Source organism: Hesperophylax consimilis, chromosome 18 (assembly GCF_061612785.1).
Source record: "Hesperophylax consimilis isolate HC1 chromosome 18, BYU_Hcon_1.0, whole genome shotgun sequence".
In the NCBI taxonomy this organism is placed as follows: Eukaryota; Metazoa; Arthropoda; class Insecta; order Trichoptera; family Limnephilidae; genus Hesperophylax; species Hesperophylax consimilis.
In genome coordinates this window covers 21,005,406-21,020,325 of record NC_142853.1, presented here as the reverse complement: position 1 = coordinate 21,020,325, position 14,920 = coordinate 21,005,406, and positions in this window count along the sequence as shown.

The window sequence follows — 14,920 nt, the reverse complement described above, 5'->3', positions numbered from 1 at the left end:
ATTAATTAATTAAAATAATATATAGTATATTTGCGGCACGTTCCAGAGTGGAAGATACTATCAGTATCGCCCTGGTGTAAGACCACCATTCAGAATTGAAACGTTGCTCCAAATGGCTTTAGCCGTGTTTAGTGACTAGATCTGAATAGCCAGGTACTTCCCCACCTTCCTCTTTCCCTTCCCCACTTACCTTCAGCCTCACAACATCCCCCAATTGGGGATGCCATAGTCTCACTGGCTCCAGACGGGAGCAGTTGGGACTCTTGTGAGGTATTCACTATAAAAAAAATATAAAAAAAAGGAGGATATATGATGCAAATGTGAATGGTAGCAGAAGTCGGGGACGCCCGAGGAAGACATGGCACGATCAAGTGAATCAGATACTCGAGTCGGGCCATGTCAAGAGTCAGAATAATAGAAGAGTATGTATGAGACGATGTATGAATGTGAATGAGGCAAGGAGTGTGTGCCAAGACCGAGTTGTTTGGCGGTCCGTCCTCTCTGCCTACCCCTGCGGGGAAACGGCGTGATGGTTAGTTAGTTATCTTTATAGTCCCTTTCAATTGGGTCCCAAATAACCGCCTCGGATTGGAGTGTTTCTAGAAACAAAAAAATTAGGTCCTGTGACCACAGTGTAGAAGCCATATTTTATTACGTATAGTCACTATGACTCTGCGCACGCACAACCACCAAACACGACGTCTCGAAGCGAACTGAAGTGAACCGAGTAGTGTGGGCAGACACTTCGTGTTCGAACTTCGAGTCCTTTGACTCGGGCGCATTTACCGACAACAATCGGAAGTCGGGCCAAGCGAAGCGAAGATGCCCGAAGCGAAGCGAAGTTCGTGCCCACACTATCGTATTAGGTCAACTTCGATCAACTTCGCGAGTAGTGTAGCTGGGCTTTAACATGATTGCCCGCAGATTTTGCAAATGCAGCAATACCGTTAAAAAAATACTGTTCAACGCATTCTGTACTGGCCTGTATACGTGTGAGACATGGTGTCACTACCGAACTTGCTCGATGGAACGACTCCGAATTCAATATAATGACGCCTGTAGAATAATATTTGGATACCGAAGATACAGCAGCGCATTGACAATGTTCACGGAACTAGGACTGAATGGATTTGCCGGCCTGATGAGGCATCGGGTCACTGGAGCCAGGATGCGGCTAATGGCCTCCGCCAACACGTTGGTGACCGCAGCCTACCAACACCAAGCGCCACTCCTGAGTGAGCGCTGGGCCCAAGCGCACTCAAGACCACACCCTGCATAGTTGTCCGTATTTGATAATTTATTATATCTATTGTACAAAAAAATGTATATCTATATGGGACGTGTGGGATTGCACTAACCTCCCCACATCCTGGAATAAAATATTATTATTATTAAAAGACTACGGAGTGTTGTTTGGATGAGATTCAATATCTACCAAAATTACAAAAATCAAATACAACAAAATAGGAAAGACAATAAATACGTTGCCAGAAAGTAGGATTTTCACCGACTTGGTATTTCTATATAAAATTCCAAATGCATTTGATAGTCTAGAATTACTTGCATTGATAAGCTTCCGAATTTGACAGCGTAATACTAGAAGTTGGGATTGGTTTCAGTGCAGAAATTCTGGGACTAACTACCAGTATATATATATTATTTTTTTACCCAGAATACTAATGGAGGATAATAATTATACCATGTGGTAATCTTAATTTTATCACTAAATAAAAAAATGTTGCTACTGAGGCAGTTATGACGGCCCCCGTTATAGAGGGGTAAAGGTCTCGACTAGCAAGCCGAAGGTCGCGGGTTCAAATCTAAATATTCATTAAAAATAATATATGGTATACTTGCGGCACGTTCCAGAATGGAAGATACTCTCAGTGTCGCCCTGGTGCAAGACCACCATTCAGAATTAAAATGTTGGCTTTTTTAAAATGTGAATACCACACAAGAGTCCCAACTGATCCTAACCGTCTGAAGCCAGTGAGATTATGGCATCGCCAATTGAAGTATGTTGTGAGGCTGAAGATAGTGGGGAGGAGAAGGAAATGGGCGAGGGAGTACCTGGCTATTCAGATCTGGTCACCAAACACGGCTAAAGCCATTTCAACCAAAGTTTCAATTCATATATATATATATTTTTTTTAAATTTTATTTATTATTTAACATTATAAATGATAGCAGACTTATATATATATATATATAATATTTTCGTTATTATTCTATTATTATTATTTTATTTTATTATTATACATCGTATATATACCTCATCCCGAGGCTACAATACTTGACTGATGAGAAACATATTTTTCGCATTGATTGAAATTTTGCAAAATTATAAATATTTATTGTTTATTTGTGTAATTACAATAATTTATAAATATTTGCCAAAAGAAATAGAAGATTTTTTTATACTAAACGTAGAAAGACAATTAAACTTCTGAATTTCTACATCAAAACAATTCAATATTTCTTTCAGCAGGTAAGTTGGATGGTGTGGTCTATAAACAAATAAAGGTATCTAATTTAATGCACGCAATTGACATAAAATTCTTCCCTAAGAAGGTTTTTATAATCGTTAAGATGGTTGCGCAAAGACAGGTGAATTATCCATTATGGGTCTTGTTGCATCAGTAGGTTAGGTAGGTTATTCCGTGGCCGATCTGTCATTATTGTGGTTATAATAGCGCAAGTCTTCTTCACGGGTAGTTGAGTCTGCTACCAAAAAATAGTTACAGCGATTTGCGTTCGACGATATAAAATATTTTGACTTTAGAGGATGTGTACCACAGTTAGTTGTAAACAAATATTTAAAAGATAATATTCTAAGATTAAAATTATTCCATATTTGTAGGAGGTTTAAGGGTTCAAAAGTACAACTTTAACGTTTTTGTTTTGTTTGCAATTTATAGCTTAAATATTTAAGATTTAATAATAATGCAAAGGTAGCTTCAAATGTTAAAACGGATTTGCTATAGAGTTGCTAAATAAGAGTCAATTTAATGAACTTGCGCGCTCCTCACGCTTTTCTGTTACGCTCAAAGAAGATCAATGCAAAACAATCTATACAAAAATTCTTGCTTTAACAGTTTATGTTATAATTAAAATACCTTGAAGTTGTGGGTAATTGCAGGATGAGACAATTAAAGATGTTGATGTAGGTAATAGGAATAATGTATGGTCTAGTAATGTGTAATTTCTATCACCTTGTAAAAATATAGTACTATAGGATTCATATGTTTTATACTGATTTATAAATGTGGAAATTCTAAATATACAATTGTAAATGTTCTCCAAAATGCCCTGGAAAGAATATCAGACTTGTGATGTCCCCAAAGAAACCATTCATCTGTTCTGAATGCAATTACTAATGTTATCCAAATCGACCCTGGAAATAAATTACATCTTTGCGATTCTTTCAAGGATAAAGAAACCATCCTGTCACTTCGAACGCAATTAACAATGTTCTCAAAATTTGTTTTGACAGCATCGCCATTCCATTGTAAGAATATTATGTACTAAATACACAATTTGGCTGTCCTGAAACGGGAATCCTTCCCAGTTGGTCAGACAAAGGTTCATTTTGATTTGTATTGTTTGTAATTTATATATACATATATAAAATAAATAAAAGGTATCACGATGGTATTTATTATGTAGATAGTATTTGTATATACATCGCGTTGGGATGCCTGCCAGCTAGGACACATCACACAGGGATGTGACTCTGTGCTCATTGATGTTGTGGTCAGCTGTGAAGATCACGGATATTCCTGACAACCAAATTAATTCGAGATCTGAATGCTTTTGCTGGGAGTTCATTCAAAGGTAATTCTTAATTTAGTCCGCTAAATATGCATTCCGATTGATAGGGTACCCGGGGAAAACATTTTTACTCTACATTATAAGCACCCGCTAAACTGCCAAAGCAGTTTGTCAGCAGGTCATGTTCCCAATATTAATTATAACACTAAAAGCACATGTAACGAGAAGCCACAATAAAGAAAACAGATACAGAAGCATAACATATCAAGTGCCTACAATAAAAAATAAAATAAAAGATAAAGTAATAGATTAGGTTAGGTTAATTTCATTAATTTCATTAAGTTGTGTTTTGTCGAGAAGCCGTTTGAAAACAGTTTGCAATGGTTTCACTTAGGCCAGTGCTAGAATTGGGCGATAAATTCACAGCGCTACTGCATCCTTTTCACATCTATGATGAACGTTAAATTGTTGCAGCAACGATTCGCTTTCCGGGTAATAATTTTGGGTAAAAGGCTATTATTACGTTTCGTCAACTAACGACTATAAGAATAGTAACTCTCACTCTTTAACGACCGCGACCTTGTGATGAACTTCGCTGTTGAACGTGACCGCGGGGAAGGATTATATATTATCAATTGTTTCATGTACCTACATTATGAATTGTTACATTTATATTATGAATTGTTTCATGTATATTATCAATTGTTTCATGTATATTATGAATTGTTTGATGTATATTATGAATGGAGTATATATAATTACTACTAACCAACTACTAATACCAAAAACCTACACATCCTTTGGACAAAAACACTACAGATTCCAGGCTATAAAACTATACAATTCACTTGCAACACAATATAAAACATCTAATCTTACAGAATACAAAAAACTCATATGGAACTGGCTACAATCATTTTAAATATTTTATTTTGTTATATTTCGCATTTGTTTTTGTTAAAACTATGTAAAAATCGATATTATATTTTAATTTTTATTGTTTCTCTGTATTGTGTAACTAATCTCCACTGTATTGTTTACTATTATATAACTTTACAATTGAAAAAGTCCTCCACAACACAGGTGAACTCCTAGCGTGGAGGACAATGTACTATACCTTTGTAATACAAATTTATTTAAGAATAAATTAAAAAAATATGTATATTATGAATTGAATATGTATATTATTATCTATAGTGGCTCACTCGCTACTGTTTTTGTTATTTTTTTTTAATTTGGAGTGGCAGATACTCTTAGTATTGCCCTGGGGAAAGACCACCATTCTAAATCGAAACGGTCTTTGATGAGTTCTACTATTTCACTGAACAGAAAATCAAAAGTGTTACATATTTTTTTTTTAATGTGAGTACCTAACTGCTCCCAACCGTCTGGAGCAAGTGAGACTATGTCGTCTCCAATTGGAGGATGTTCTGAGACGGAAAGTGATTTTAGGGAGGGGAAGGAGATGAGGTAGAGTAAGGTGGGGAAAGACCTGGCTCTTCAGATCTGGTCACCAAATACGGCTAAAGCCATTTCAAGCAACATTTCGATTCTGAATGGTGGTCTTTTTGTTTGGTTACCAGATCTGAATATCCAGGTACTTCTCTCTCTTCCTCGTCTCCTTCCAACCTCAAAAAATACTAAAATTACTGATGCCATAGTCCATAGTCCAACTGGCTCCGACAGTTTAAAATAATGTAGAAGTACTTGTATATATTTGAAGGGATTTCTTTTGGCCATAGAACGATTTTTATTTTGATGATAATTTTTTTTTTATCTAGCCATCAAATACCTAAAAAAATATTATTTATTGAACGATAATAAAATTCAAGAGAAAAATTTAGAATAAACATTTACAGAAAAAAATGATTACTAAGGAAAATATAACTTATAATTTATTTCTACCATTTGCACTTCCTAACCCAATTCCAATATTTACCAATTACGTAATATATCATATTTAGGGATGTCCTAGGTAGTTAGGATAAATTATAAACATTGACTTTGACATAAATATACATTTTTTGATATAGTAACCTTTAACCCTGAATGGCCGCAAGCGTTGGAATCCTAATTGTTGCATCACTAATTTTATCATTTAATAATATACAAATTTCTCTAACCAGATAAATTGAGTTATTTAAGTACTAATTAAAAACATTTAAATTTTCCCACCACACTAGCAACATTTTTTATGTAATCTGAGATTCAATCGAAGTTTTGAGCTGAAAAAATGTTTAATGAGTATTGGATTTCGATAATTTTTTTTTATCGATATCCAAACACTCAATTTCTAATTTAAATTTTCCAAATAACACCTTACCTTAACATTATGCTAAATAAAACCTTATCTTAACATTGTGCTAAATAACACATTAACTTAACATTTTGCTATATGACACCTTAACTTAACATTTTGCTAAATAACACCTTCATTTAATTTTTTGCTAAATAACACCTTAACTTAACATTTTGCTAAATAACACCTTAACTTAACATTTTGCTAAATAACACCATAACTTAACATTTTGCTAAACAACACATTAACTAAACATTTTGCTAAATAAAACCTTAACTTAACATTTTAGGATGCTTCGGAGAACCGACTAAATCAAGGAGATCATTATTAGGTAGGTTAGCAAACCTGCATAAAATCGATGGAAAATTATGTTTGTTCAATTTCGGAGGTGGGTATTGGTACTGTCGCCCCACGAACCATTTATTGGATAACCAACACCTCTACCATAGGTCACCTCAAGTGGTTCGCTACGTTTGGTGACTTGGCAATGAGTGCCGTTAGCTGGGTTCAGTTTTTCCGAGACTTGACGACAGGTGCGTCTGCCTACCAACTGCGTGGTTTTGACCTCTCCAGCAGGAATCTCTCAGAACATCGTCTTGTACCACCTTAGGAGGGATGAATTCATACGTTCGTCCCTGTTGGAGATATTGATCCCCAGATTCCTACCCACCCCTCATACCCTTTTCCTTCTCAGAACTTCCTCCTCTTCTTTTCCTAAAAAAGACCTTCCACATAGCATCTCCCAAGATGACATATTCCCTGAGGGGAATTAATTTCCGCAGGTCTTCCTAATGTAAAAAAATGTATATAAGGGCTTCGCGTTTTCTGTGTCTGTCTATGAATTCAAGGATTTTGTAATAATTTGACGTGAATCAAAAATGATGTCAAAGTATGGATCATATTAAAATTTTTGTAGTTTTATTTATTAATATAAAATATTTTTTAACAAAGCGCCTAGCTGTCATTTCGTTTGAGTTACAAATACCTACGGTAACCTTTAATTTTATTCTAATTTACTGTTACGATAGACAAATCCTCTCATCTCATTAAAAAAATTCTCACACCCGACATTAATATTTAGTTTTTCTTTGTTTTTGCTTGATTATCCCCATTTGTTTCTTTCAATTATGACGAGAAAGGTCTCAATTAACGCACGAAGCACAGTTTTCAAAAGTAATGATTGACTCTGTGGTATTTGTTTTTCAAAACTTAAATAATGAGTGTTGGAAAACAGTTCTCTTAGATTTTGGTATGCATGGAGTAAAAGTTATTTTAAAAAGTAATTTGTATTATATCGCTCGTCTAGTGAGACCGTTCAAGGTTCCCAAACATATTATTTCTAATAATGGAACCAAATAACAATCAAACTGTTTGTGTACGAAGTATGATTATTTTTTAAATAATCATTTCTTTGTTTTCACTTCGTAAACAGATGGAATTTGATTGCGACGGTTGTTAAATTTTCAATGACAATTGTTTGGGTTTCATTGTAAGTGTTAAGAATCTAAAATAATATGTTGATTCTTTTAAATATCAACAATTAGCGGAGTTGGTTGTAAAGTGTAACGTTTATAGGAGTTAAATAGATTAAAAGCCAATATCTAATATTCGGTGTCAAAACATTCAGAATATGAAATTTTTGATACACAAAAGCGTATAAAGTAAACTTTCTGTTAATCTTTTTAAAAATTGTTTTACATAAAAATATTTCTCGCACACCATAATTTTATTTTAACTGAATTTCATTGTTTTTTCTTGTGAATGAATGAATTACTGCAAATCTCGGAAGTGAAAATTAACCAACTTCCTTACATCCGATCGAGCTGAAACTCGAGACTCGTTATTGAAGACAATGGAACTTTATAAATTTTTGCTGGCAATCGCGCATTTCAATAATAAAAAAATAATGGTTTAACTGGGGATTAGATCATTCTTCTCATTGATTGGAGACAACCGCACTAACAACTGCGACAAATCCCGATTGGGTACGACCGACATTTATTTAGTATATTAACTACTATAATGTCACCCAATTTCGAAGAAATGCATATTTACGCGTGTGTATGCGTGATTGACAGACGTTAGAATGCATTGTCATCGACACTGAATTTATCTGCCGAGTTTCAGCTCCATAAGATACCGGGAAGTGGGTTAATTACCGCTTTCAAGCCCTTTATTAGGCCCCCGCATACCCAATTTCTACCGATTTATAACAAGTTTCTCGTTAACTCTTTAAACTTTTAGTTCCAAAAAACAAAGTTATTTTTGAAGGCAATATCTCTACATTTTTTATGCCGAAACGTTAATTATATAAAATTTCTTCGATAGAAAAAAGTCGCAAAGTCAGTTACAATAATCATGTAATACACGTTTTGTTCTGTTATTTAATATGTTATGGGCATGAAAAAAAATCAGAGTGTACTTTAAATGCAATTGAAGTATTTGTCCAGAGATTTTTGCTCTATTTCAAACTAGTCGTATTTTATCTAATATTTTCACAATTTTCGCTCAATTATTATTGTTTTATCGCATTTATAACATTCTTATTTACATATCTCCCTTGTAAAACATCTTTGAACGCTTACTACGGGCCTTAAAGAAAAGTAATTTTTCTTCAAAGCTATTAAACACGCTTTTTAACATATTACTATAATAACATTACACACGCAAATGAATGTAAATTCATACAAATTCAGTTTTACGCGATTTTTCTTGTATTAGTACTGATATATAAACGAGATCGATGAGTATTACAGTAGCGATTTATTGCAATCAAAGGCTTACTCTAGCTCCGCTGTAAAATATATTTGAACTACATAGTTACCTGTATAAAGTGTGTTGCAAGCAATCATTTTTATAACATTTATATCCCAGATCAGAACAAAGTTTTATTTCGTGGCAGAGAGAATTGTATTCGTTACGAGTGGAAGACACAGATGTCGCTTCAGCTGTTTTATGAGATAAACGTGAAACGTTCTACGTCGAGTAAATTTTTTTTTTCATATCCAAAGAATTGGTTGCAAGGTAACGCGCGAAACCCGATAAACGTAAATTTCGTTTAATTACTTAGTAGCTATTCTTCTTCAGGCTAAACGCTTAATGCATTCATTGTTGCACTTGTGGGAATATACTTTTAACCCATTTAATTATCTCTATTATTTAAGATCAAAATATGCCCTTTTCTGTTGCACTCTTGGGAATGTGCTTTTAACCCATTTAATTATCTCTATTATTTCAGAACACAACATGCCCTTTTCTGTTGCACTCTTGGGAATGTGCTTTTCACCCATTTAATTATCTCTATTATTTAAGCTTACAATATGTCCTTTTCTGTTGCACTCTTGGAAATGTTCTTTTAACCCATTTAATTATCTCTATTATTTAAGCTTAAAATATGCCCTTTTCTGTTGTACTGTTGGGAATGTGCTTTTAACCCGTTTCATCAACTCTATTATTTAAGATCACAACATGCCTCTTTGTTGCGATCTTGGGAAGGTGTTTTTAATCCATCTTATTATGTCTATTATTTAATATCATAATATGTCCTTTTCTGTTGCACTCTTGATAATATACTTTTAACCCGTTTAATTATCTCTATTATTTAAGATTACAACAATTCCTTTAAAATAATATGTGGTATACTTGCGGCACGTTCCAAAATGGCAGATACTCTAAGTATCGCCCCGGTATAAGACAACCATTCAGGATCGAAACGTTGCTTGAAATAGCTTTAGCCGTGTTTGGTGATCAGATTTGAATAAAACGTTTCGCCAACGCAATAAAGGCACGAGCCTAGTTTGATAATCGTGACATCCAAAAATACAAGTTAGAGTTTAGGACTGAATACATCTGGGATGTGTTTTATTAAGAAATCTGTTGGATAATAACATGAACTGCCAATGATCTCAAAAATTACTAAACCAATATCACAATGCTTGACTAGTAGAACTGTTAAATAAATAAACAGAAAAACAAGGGTAAAAATGGAACTTACTAACTAGCAATCACGCTATTGATTTTCATCTTTACTGTTGTTCCACCCTTCGCTACCATACACAAGGGTTGGTATCAGCACTCCATTATGGACTGCTTGCTAGCTTCGCTCATTTGAAAAAATGAAGTTTTTAGAATTACCCTAAAACATTTATTATAATGCTGAAAAAATTACTGTCTGATAAACGGCATTTGTTGATAAAATTTTCTAGATATTAAGATGAATTTATAAAGCATAATAACATAAATATGTCATTGAAGAAGAATATACTACTAATCAAACTAAACGAAACATGAAATAGACCAGGACACAGAAAATAAAAAAAATATGACTTACCGGGACAACGTCTTTAACCACTCGGTCATTGGGACCTAATGATTATACTTAGTCACTTTTGTCGATCTCATATATAAAATTCAGAACTAAACAATATTGTCACGAAACTTATTAAATCATTCCTTTGTAAACATTCAATTTATCTTTTTGAAAGATTAAAAAGTTCTGTAGAGTTGGTTTTGTAACCTAGATAGTGTCTCAGATAAACATATAATAATAATTTTTAATATGTAATATTGTTTACAGAGCACCTGGTGATTTAACTTACGTATCTGTACCTACCTTTCTAAATTTTAAAGTAATAACAAAATTAATAATCTAAAAATGAATTTGTTCAAAAAATAAGGGGAAGGGGATATGCCCTTCTTTGTCTTTTTGAATTAAATTCTAGGCTAATTTGTGTGTGGCGTGTGAGAGATGACGTGATCTCCCTTCAGACAGGTACTGTGCGGTAGGAATGCACAGATTACACAGCCTCTCCTCTGAACGAGAGTGGTCCGTCACGTTTTCACTTTTGACCGGAACTTGCAATCAATGTCGAGGCTGTTAGTTGTTATACTGTTACTATTACCTTACGGCGATACAAAATTACAGTAACTTATCTCAGGTGTGCATTTAGCTTACGAGGTACAGTATGCACTTACTGCAACTTATTTGCTTTATGAATTGCAATTTTGCCTACAGAGACTGCTATGAGAGCAGTTAGATTTCAATCTAAATAAAAATTAGATTTTTCGCGAGTACAAATTTTAATTTTAAAATGGTAATTTATATATATTTACATTGAAAACTCAAACTTACAAAATATATCCGATAACTTATATTAAATTCACCCAAAAATTCATCATTTATTTTATATATATATAAATTACAAACAATATATAACAAAATGAACCTTTGTCTGTCCAACTGGGAAAAATTCCCGTTTCAGGACAGCCAAATTGTGTATTTAGTACCTACATAATATTCTTACAATGGAATGGCGATGCTATCAAAACAAATTTTGGGAACATTGTTGATTGCATTCGAAATGAGGATGGTTTCTTTATCCTTGAAAGAATCGCAAAGATGTAATTTATTAACTTTAACCTACAAAACGGGTTCTAACATGACTCTAAATATCAGAAGGTTGTTTGAATAAAAGAAGATTGAAGTTCACTGAGTTTATTTAAAACACATCGTTACCAGTTATACGCGACAATAAATAAACATGGAAGTTTCTAGAATGTAGACGGTCTGAACCAAAAGACACCACCAGTCGAGGAAAACGGGAAATCAAGAATCTTTGGGCCAGCGGACTTACGTCCGCTGCCCGCTGTGGGTACCATTTACACGGTACCTGTCCAGAATGTTGCCATAATAGGGAAATAATCTTTTATGTTATTCGCTGGTAGGTACCGTCTACACCAGGGTTTATTTGGATAACATTAGTAATTGCATTCAGAACAGATGAATGGTTTCTTTCGGGACATCACAAATCTGAGATTCTTTCCAGGGCATTTTGGAGAACATTTACAATTGTATAGTTAGAATTTCCTCATTTATAAATCAGTATAAGACATATGAATCCTATAGTACTTTTTTAAAGAATTTCTTACGTTATAGAAATTACAATCATCATGACTGCAAGCATTCAATAACTGCAGAATTTCGTTATCATATCTTTAACTTTTAGTAATAACTTTTATTTTTTATTTAACTTTTCTTAAGATAATTCTAACAAATCTAAACAAAACATGAAAAAGAACAAAACACAGAAAATAAAAAAAAGATAACAATCACAACTAGGAATCGAACCCAGCATCTCTTGTGTTACCATGATAGCGATTTAACCACTTAACTATTGGAATATGACAAGGCTGCCCAACCCCAGGCCCGCGGGCAACAATGTGGCCCGCGAACGAATTATAAGTGGCCCGCGTGAAACATTTTCAAAAAACCCGCCAATCCGCCAATTTGAAAAAGTGTCGCGGGCCCGCGGTAAAACAAACAATGCAGCTTGCGCGCGGTCACCAGTGTTGCCAACGACGGCGATTTATCGCTATTTAGGCTACTCAGAACGAGAATCAGCGACGAAAAAATCTAACCTGTTGAACTTACTTTTGAAACAAAAATACACCGGTTTACGACATAATATTTTTTGCGTCGAAATGGAATCCTGTAGCCACCCCCCCCCCCCCATGGAATTCGAAAAATTGCTGTGGGGTATCACATATGATGTTCGGGTGTGCGGAATTTTTTCTCAGCGAAGTTCCGTAACAACCCCCCCCCCCCATGGATTCCAAATATTTTGCGCGGAGCACTTATTTAGATTTATTTTTTGTGGGGAACTATGTTTTATAGAAATTCTCTAACAATCCCCCCCCCCCATGGAAATAGGAACCGTCAGGTATTCAGTGGCCCGCCAGTGATTCAAAATCGTCAATTTCGCCCAACTGCTAAAAAGGTTGGGCAGCCTTGTAATATGAGATCGATAAGTTTGACGTTTAATAACTAGGTCTCAATGATCGAGTGGTTAAGACGCTGTCCCGGTAAGACAAGGGATCTTGGGTATAGATTTTTTAGTATTATCTTCTTCTTCAATGATATATTATATAATATTAAAATTAATTATTTTGCTCGTTTCTACAAGTAAACAGTTTAACAAAAATGATTGATTACCCTTTTTAGTCTAGTTTTCAATCTTCCTCAGTAACGTAAAATTGTTTTAAATCACGATTGTCTGCTTATAATAAGTAACGACTAGTAGAAATTAGTAAAATACACACATTAAATCTCTACATAAAAGTAAAGTTTGCCGTCTAATTGCTAGAGAAAATGCGGCGTTGAAAAAATTCTCAAATATTACATTCAATTTATTTTATAAATCGTGGGTTATTCAATATTGAACATCTGTTAGTGCGAGAAGTTCAATATTTGTATTTATATATTTCTTTGTTTTTTGTGCGCTGTGTTGTGTATAATTAAATATCATCGTATATATCATTACTCATTATTATGTAGCACTTTTATTTAAGAATTGCACTAAACATTAATGCTGTTGGAAAGTACATTTATAGGCGACATTAGCAATGCTTTGCTATTCGCTATGAGCGCCTCCAACTTCTTCCACCATTCACTAATGTATACCAAAATGTTACTGTTAAAAAACTACATAAAATCGACTTGTATCTCATTAAAGTGGAGAGATATTGCGTTAAGTATTCCTTGGATGTCCCCGACTCTTCTACCATTCAAACTACTACTCTCTAAACACTCTTGGCACTAATAAGAACAAACTTTGAATTTTTCAGCGATATCGGTCAACTACTTTTCGATTTTTACGAGCATAATTTATCTATATTAAAACTAACTAAGTACCCGGCGTTGCCCGACCTTTACACAGAATTTTTCTCCTATTTTGTACGTCATAAAATTTTATCAAGAAGGATCAAAATTCTGATTTTAGCGGTGGGAAAAAGGAATGGGGTGGTTTTTCATGTAGACAGTGACCTTCCTCTTATTTTGAAAATCAAGTGTGCAAAATTTCACCAATCTTCCTCTCTTTCAAAATTTAAAAACTCCTCCTGCCACAGGCACTCTTCTTTATAAAAATTGAGGAAGTCGTATAAAAATTTTAGAACTTTGCATCACACATTTTTTATAGATGTGGGAAAAAAACAGTTTTATATGCATAACAAGATTATGCATTTTTTATCATACCGAAAACATACGTATTCAGTGCTAAACGTATAGGGTTTTCAGCCTCTTTGAGGTTGAGAGCTACTTTATCAAGACGATCGATTTCTAAAAAGATATCTATTTATTAAAATATAAAAAATACAATAATCGAACTGTAATAATGTAACTCATCTAGGACAGTATGAAAGTATTCGATTTTATTTTAAATTATAATGTTTCGAATAAACAAATAATGTTCTTTGCCATGGTTCGATCTAGAATTTTGCTTCACTTACCAACCGGTTTGTATTTGGAAACCATTGCGGTAGATACGATAATAATTCATCCGCCAAATTTTGATGCAAATGTTGATTTATGTTAACATGAACATATATATAGTAAAAATGCAATAATAGTAAAACAAGTCAATTATCCTTGGCTCACATATTTGTAAAAATTTTCGTCGCGGCATGCGCAACATTTCAATAATTTGTGTTTTTTAACAATCTATTCATAATAATTCATATATAGTATATTTGCGGAACGTTCCTGATTAGAAGATACTCTCCTTCTCTCTCTGGTCTAAGACCACTGTTGTGTTCCCACAAACAGTTCTCAAATATTTTAGAGAATAAGTTCTTTCTATTAAATCATGGATTTATTCAATACTTCGAGTATTTCAAGAGTGACTTCGATGGTCGACCTAACTAGGAGCTGGCTAAATGAGATCTGCAAACACAATGTTTGTCTGGAAGCAGCCTAACTGGCCCTAGCGACTACTGACTACTAGCTGCCATCTTGCGGACTTCCAAGTAAGCTCTTTGCACTACCCTCTATAAGTGCATCTGTGAAGTTCTTAG